Source organism: Podarcis muralis, chromosome 7 (assembly GCF_964188315.1).
Source record: "Podarcis muralis chromosome 7, rPodMur119.hap1.1, whole genome shotgun sequence".
Taxonomy (NCBI): Eukaryota; Metazoa; Chordata; class Lepidosauria; order Squamata; family Lacertidae; genus Podarcis; species Podarcis muralis.
The window spans coordinates 8,173,839-8,179,068 of NC_135661.1; the positions used below are offsets into that span (position 1 = coordinate 8,173,839).

The window sequence follows — 5,230 nt, forward strand, 5'->3', positions numbered from 1 at the left end:
CCAGATTGTGGGCCAGCCCCCATGTGTTAACATGACTATTTTAACAAGGATGGGGTTTTAACTTGGGCGGGTGCTGTTTGAATTGCAGGGTGGGGTTGTTTCAAATGGTTGTTAAATGTGATATATTGATTTAGATTGTGTATTTGTTGTCCTGGAGTGTTGTTTCGGGGCTTTTGTATTGTTTATTCATGTGCATATGTTTTTATTGTATTTTTATTATGTTCATATATATATATATATATATAAAAAAATAATTTTTATTAACCGACCAATCAAATCAAATCAAATCACATCACATAAATTCCGAATTACAAAGCTGAATTTTAATTTTTTTGTTGGGGGACCCATATTTCAAGATCCGAAGGGGATTCCAATCATATGTTCTGATATTTTTATTACAAATTTTGTGCAGTGATTATTTGTATTATGTATTTTGTGCTTCGTATACTGTAACTTGGTGTTGTGAACCACCCTGAAATTCAAAATCAATCAATAAAATCAAGAATCAAAAACAACATCAACAAGAAACACAACAACAACAACAAAAAGGTTTCCTACCGCTGTGTACGGAGGGTCGTGAGGGCAGCACCACTCCTCTTGGTCCATCCTGATGGCGTTCATGTTCCTGGCGCTGGTCCAGACTGGATCCCGCGGAGAGCAGAAGATGGTATCTCTGCAGCACAACTCTGATGCGCTACTGCGGATGTTCTGTCAGGAGGAGAAAGGGGCTCCTTGAGAAACGTCCCATCCAAACAGCCCACCAGATGTCCCAGTAGCCCACCAGATGCCTCACTCACCTGGCATGCAGCTCAGGAAGTCCTGTGGGTAAGGTTCCCTGTGAACACAGCAGCCTCCTCACCAGCTCTGGTGGAATTGAGGACCTTCTGAGCTCTGATGATGAGTGTTTGGTTTGTGACCTTGACGTTCGTGCCAGCGTCTCTGCAAAGGAAAGCCAAAAGGTTAGTTCGGGTCTTGCCCACCCCACCTCATGCTGGGATGCATTCTTCCAGTCTTACCTTCGTTGCGCCGCAGGATGGGCAAAAGATGGCAGAGGGCCTCTGCTGCCCGCTGCCTGCTTTCTGGGTCTGGATCTAATGCACAAAGTCAGGAAATCGCCACCAGTTGGCCAAGGGAGGGTGCAGGAAGCGCTACCGATGGCTGAGAAGAAACCCAGAGAAGGGACTGATAAGAGAAGCAACCCATCACCATTTTTCCTATAACATTTTTATTAAATCTTCCAAACATTCCAAAACATTTAGCATCCTATACAGAAAAAAACCCCATTTCTTTTTGACTTCCCACCCCTCTTTTCCTGATGTTCGCTTTTTACTTCTTTTCTCAGCTGTTTCACTCGCTGGGATTCGTTCTGCTATGGCCCAGCTCTGTTCTCCAAATTGGGTAAGTGCTGGAATGCTTGATTGTCCCTTGGGCACTTTGCAGGGTGGGCCTAGAAGCAGCAGCCTGAAGGCCTTGACAGCCCTGCATGGTTGCAATGCTTCCCTTCAGGAACTCACATATTCCTGGATCTTCTGCAGGAGGGTGGAAAGATCTTGAAGCGCCTTCCTTCGGATCTTCCCACTCTTCATCGTTGCGACGACATCCGTAAGTCTGTCCTTCAGCTGGTCCTTGCTGACGCTTTCAGGAGGAAGATCAGCCGCATCCGGAGAAGCTGTGGTTGGGATGCTGAGGGGAGAGAGGAGTAGCACTTTTGTCAAAAGGGTTTATTGCCTCCCATCCTTCAAGGACCCCAAGCACCACCACCATAGAAATGGACCGGGGGGCTTTTGAAAGCAATGGATCATGGGGGTGGGGGAGTTAGCACAGGATTACCTTGGAGGAAGATCCTCCCCATCTTCCAGGCTGATTTCCGATATTTGATCCTCGTCGAAATCAATTCCCTGTCCGTGAGAAAAGAGAAACAGGAACGTCAGAATGTGAAGAATGGATCAGACCCATTCATGTTTTTGTGTTGATCAGGAAAGCACAGACAAGGTACAGGGGTGCCGACTTATAAAAAATATTGGGGGGGCCCATACCGGGGTCCTGCCCCGGGAAGTTTTCTAAGCGAATGATCAACGGGAGGTTGTCTCGCCTCGGCTTTCCCCTTTCTGGCCAGCGGCGGCGGATTCTCCCTTCCCGAGAAAGGGGGCGGCACTGGCGGGCCGGGAGGGGCGAGGGCGGGCCGGGCGGGCGGGCCATGGCGGGGGGCGCCGGGGGGGGCGCCGGGGGCCGCGATGGCGGCGGAGCGCGAGAGGCGGCGGCGCGGCGAGGGCCGGGCGGCAGCATCCCGGGCGGAGGCCGTGGAGGAGCGAGTCGAGGGCAGGCAGCCCCCGACCCCCGAGGGGACGCCCGCCCGCCCGGCCGCGGCGCGGCTCCCCGGGCAGCCTAGATCTCGCCGCCGCTTCGCCGCCTCCGCCCGCTTTCGCGGGGAAGCAGTGCGCGAAACTAATAATTTTCTTAAATTATTGGGGGGGCAGAGCCCCCCAAACGAATTTTTGAGGGGGCTCGGGCCCCCTCAGGCCCCATGGAGTCGGCGCCTATGCCCACAGACAAGGGCCGAGGTCTAAAGGCGGCTGGACTGGCCCAGTCAAGGGCCTCCCTGATAGGAAATAGAAAGACGGCCTCCAACTTTGCTTGCAAGGCTTCTGCTGGGCCTACGGTTGCCCCCTTTGGCAGACCCTCCAAGTCTCCCTATTTTCCAGGGGCGTCTCTGATTTAGCAAAGCCATCCAAGTTTCTGACTGGATCCTGGAATGTCTCACTTTTCCTTAGAGTGTCCATCTCATTGGAAAAATGGCCTGGAGGGTATGGACTTATCTGTTCCCCAATCTGTCAGAAGGCAATCCTTTCTAGGGAAGTTTTTTTGTTTTTATTTTATGTTCAGTGTTTTTTGATGATTTTATATATGTTGGAAGCTGCCTAGAGTGTCTGGGGAAATCCAGTAAGATGTGTTGAGTATAAATAGTAAAATCATCATTATGCAAAGGGACATCCCTCTTTTTATCAGAGAAATGTTGGAGAGTATTCTGTGGTTAGGCAATATAAGGCCCTTATATTGGTGGGGGTGTGGGGGATTTGGGGGGGGGGATGGACTAAAAATTACTTTACCCAGTGCAGAAATGGCTTCAAAGCAATCCATTACAATGATCAAATAGAAGCTATTTGTAAGTGCAAACATTCCAAAAAAAAAAGATTGAAAGGAAATGCGCCCCACTTGCTGAATTTCTGTCTGCCAGAAGGATGGTAAATTTAGAAACCAGTCCAAAATGGAAGGAAGGAAGAAAGGGAGGGAGGGAGGGAAGGAAGGAAGGAAGGAAGGAAGGAAGGAAGGAAGAGAGGGAGGGAGGGAGGGAAGGAAGGAAGGAAGGAAGGAAGGAAGGAAGGAAGGAAGGAAGGAAGAAGAGATAACAAGAAATTCTGCTTCTTTTCCTCATGGAGCTTTGCCTCCAACATCCTAAGGGGGTTCGCATAACCCCTCATCCCCCTGAGAGCTCCAATATGGGAAGGTTATGGTGCTTTAATGTCCAGGGCATGGCAGGTGGTGGTGATGATTTCTTAAATTTGTACGCCACCCTTCATGCGGGCCATTTCAGCGACTGAACCCTCAATGGAAGAAGGCCTCCTTTGCAGTCTCCAGTCTTGAGGTGGAAAGGAGCCCAGAGACCCCTTAGACCCCCAGCGAGAGGCTGAGGGAGACGGAGCTTTGCAAGCAGCGGCTGCTGTTCCAGGAAAGGTCTGGCTGCTTCTCTGGGAGCCATTGGCAGCAGCTCCCCACACCCCAGAAGAGCCTGCTGGCTGATGAGCTCTATTGGCTAGCCTGGAGCGTCCATCAGCCAGCTAGGGAGGGCGGGCTCAGCTTCCCAGGTGCCTAGCCAGGTAGGCTGCACAAGATGAGCAGGTTAGGGTGAGGGAAAAACTTTGACATTTCATTTCTTATGCCTTCAAGAACGTGACCAACGGCATCCCAAAGGGAGCAGGGGACTCTGTGCCCCCAAAAGGGAACCAGACCATCTTTGGAAGGCCAGGTAGCCACCCCAGCTGGGGCTTTGCTCCTGGATGAAGCCCTTCTGGCTCCCAGGACTGTCCTGACGGTCAAGGAGCCTCTCAGCCGGCTCCGTCCAGCCAGGCCTTGGGCAGCCCCTGATTCCCAAGGAGGTCCTCCGGGCTCCCTGGCCCTTCTGGCCTTCTGGGAGAGGCTGGTTTCTCCACCTTCGGCCACCTGGGCTTTGGAACCTCAGCTGGAGTCACCCAGGACATGGCAGAGCCTCCCTGCATCTCTGCACAGCTTCTACCTGTGGCGTAGACTCTTCCAGGGGCTGTCCAGGATTTACAGAAGCCGTCTCGGTTCCTGGTTTGACCCCAGAATGTCTCACTTTTCCTTAGGACGTCCCTATTTTCATCAGAGAAATCTTGGAGGGTATGGAATTCTGTGACCCCTGAGCCAAGGAGCGAAGAAACTATGCACCCTTTAGAAGCAATCTGATGGCAGCCCTGTATAAGGAAGTTTTTAGTCTTTAATGTTTTATTATGTTTCTATATATGTTGAAAGCAGCCCAGAGTGGCTGGGCGGAGTATAATAATAATAATAATAATAATAATAATAATAATAATAATAATAATATAATAGGGCATCCGTTGGACATTTCCAACAGAGAAATGTTGGAGGGTATGCAATCAATCGAGATGGAAATACACAAGGGAGAGTACTGTTTGTGTGTGAGGAGGAGGAGAAAGTGAGCACTGGCCCAACTTGGTGGTGTGCAAATGTGAAGTCCTACGTTATAGAAGAAGCCTGCTCCTGTTCCCCTATGACAGGGGTCTGCAACCTTTAAGACAAAAAGAGCCACTTGGACCCGTTTCCGAAGAAAAAAACAACTGGGAGCCGCAAAACCATTGCGACATTTAAAACAAATATATCTCCAGAGCCGCGATCTGACAGCGGGTGGGAAGGTGACGTCGGGACGGTGCGTGGCTAACGCACGCACCGCCCCCATGCGACGTCACAGCCAGTACAGCGCCCACCACAGTGGGGAGTGTCGGGGCGCACAATGCGCCTCCTCCCCTCGCTAGTATCCGCCCCGGAGCCGCAGCAAAGGTGTAAAAGAGCCACATGCGGCTCCGGAGCCGCGGGTTGCAGACCCCTGCCCTATGAGGTATGCAAGAACCCATATAGAGTCCTTAAGTGGGTTCCCCATCGGTAGGAGAAAATAACAGAGGCCAGCCAGAGACTA

The 5,230-nt window shown here is 51.1% G+C and overlaps 1 long non-coding RNA gene across 1 annotated transcript; it reads right to left on the reverse strand.

Moving 5' to 3' along the window:
* Nucleotides 1-564: 564 nt before the first annotated feature.
* Nucleotides 565-2,156, reverse strand: LOC114602762 (uncharacterized). Its single transcript, XR_003707984.2, has 5 exons — nucleotides 1,831-2,156; nucleotides 1,515-1,683; nucleotides 1,017-1,158; nucleotides 798-939; nucleotides 565-708 (listed from the first exon to the last, which is right to left on the reverse strand). It is a non-coding gene; the product is annotated as an uncharacterized LOC114602762 (long non-coding RNA).
* Between the last annotated feature and the right edge of the window lie 3,074 nt (nucleotides 2,157-5,230).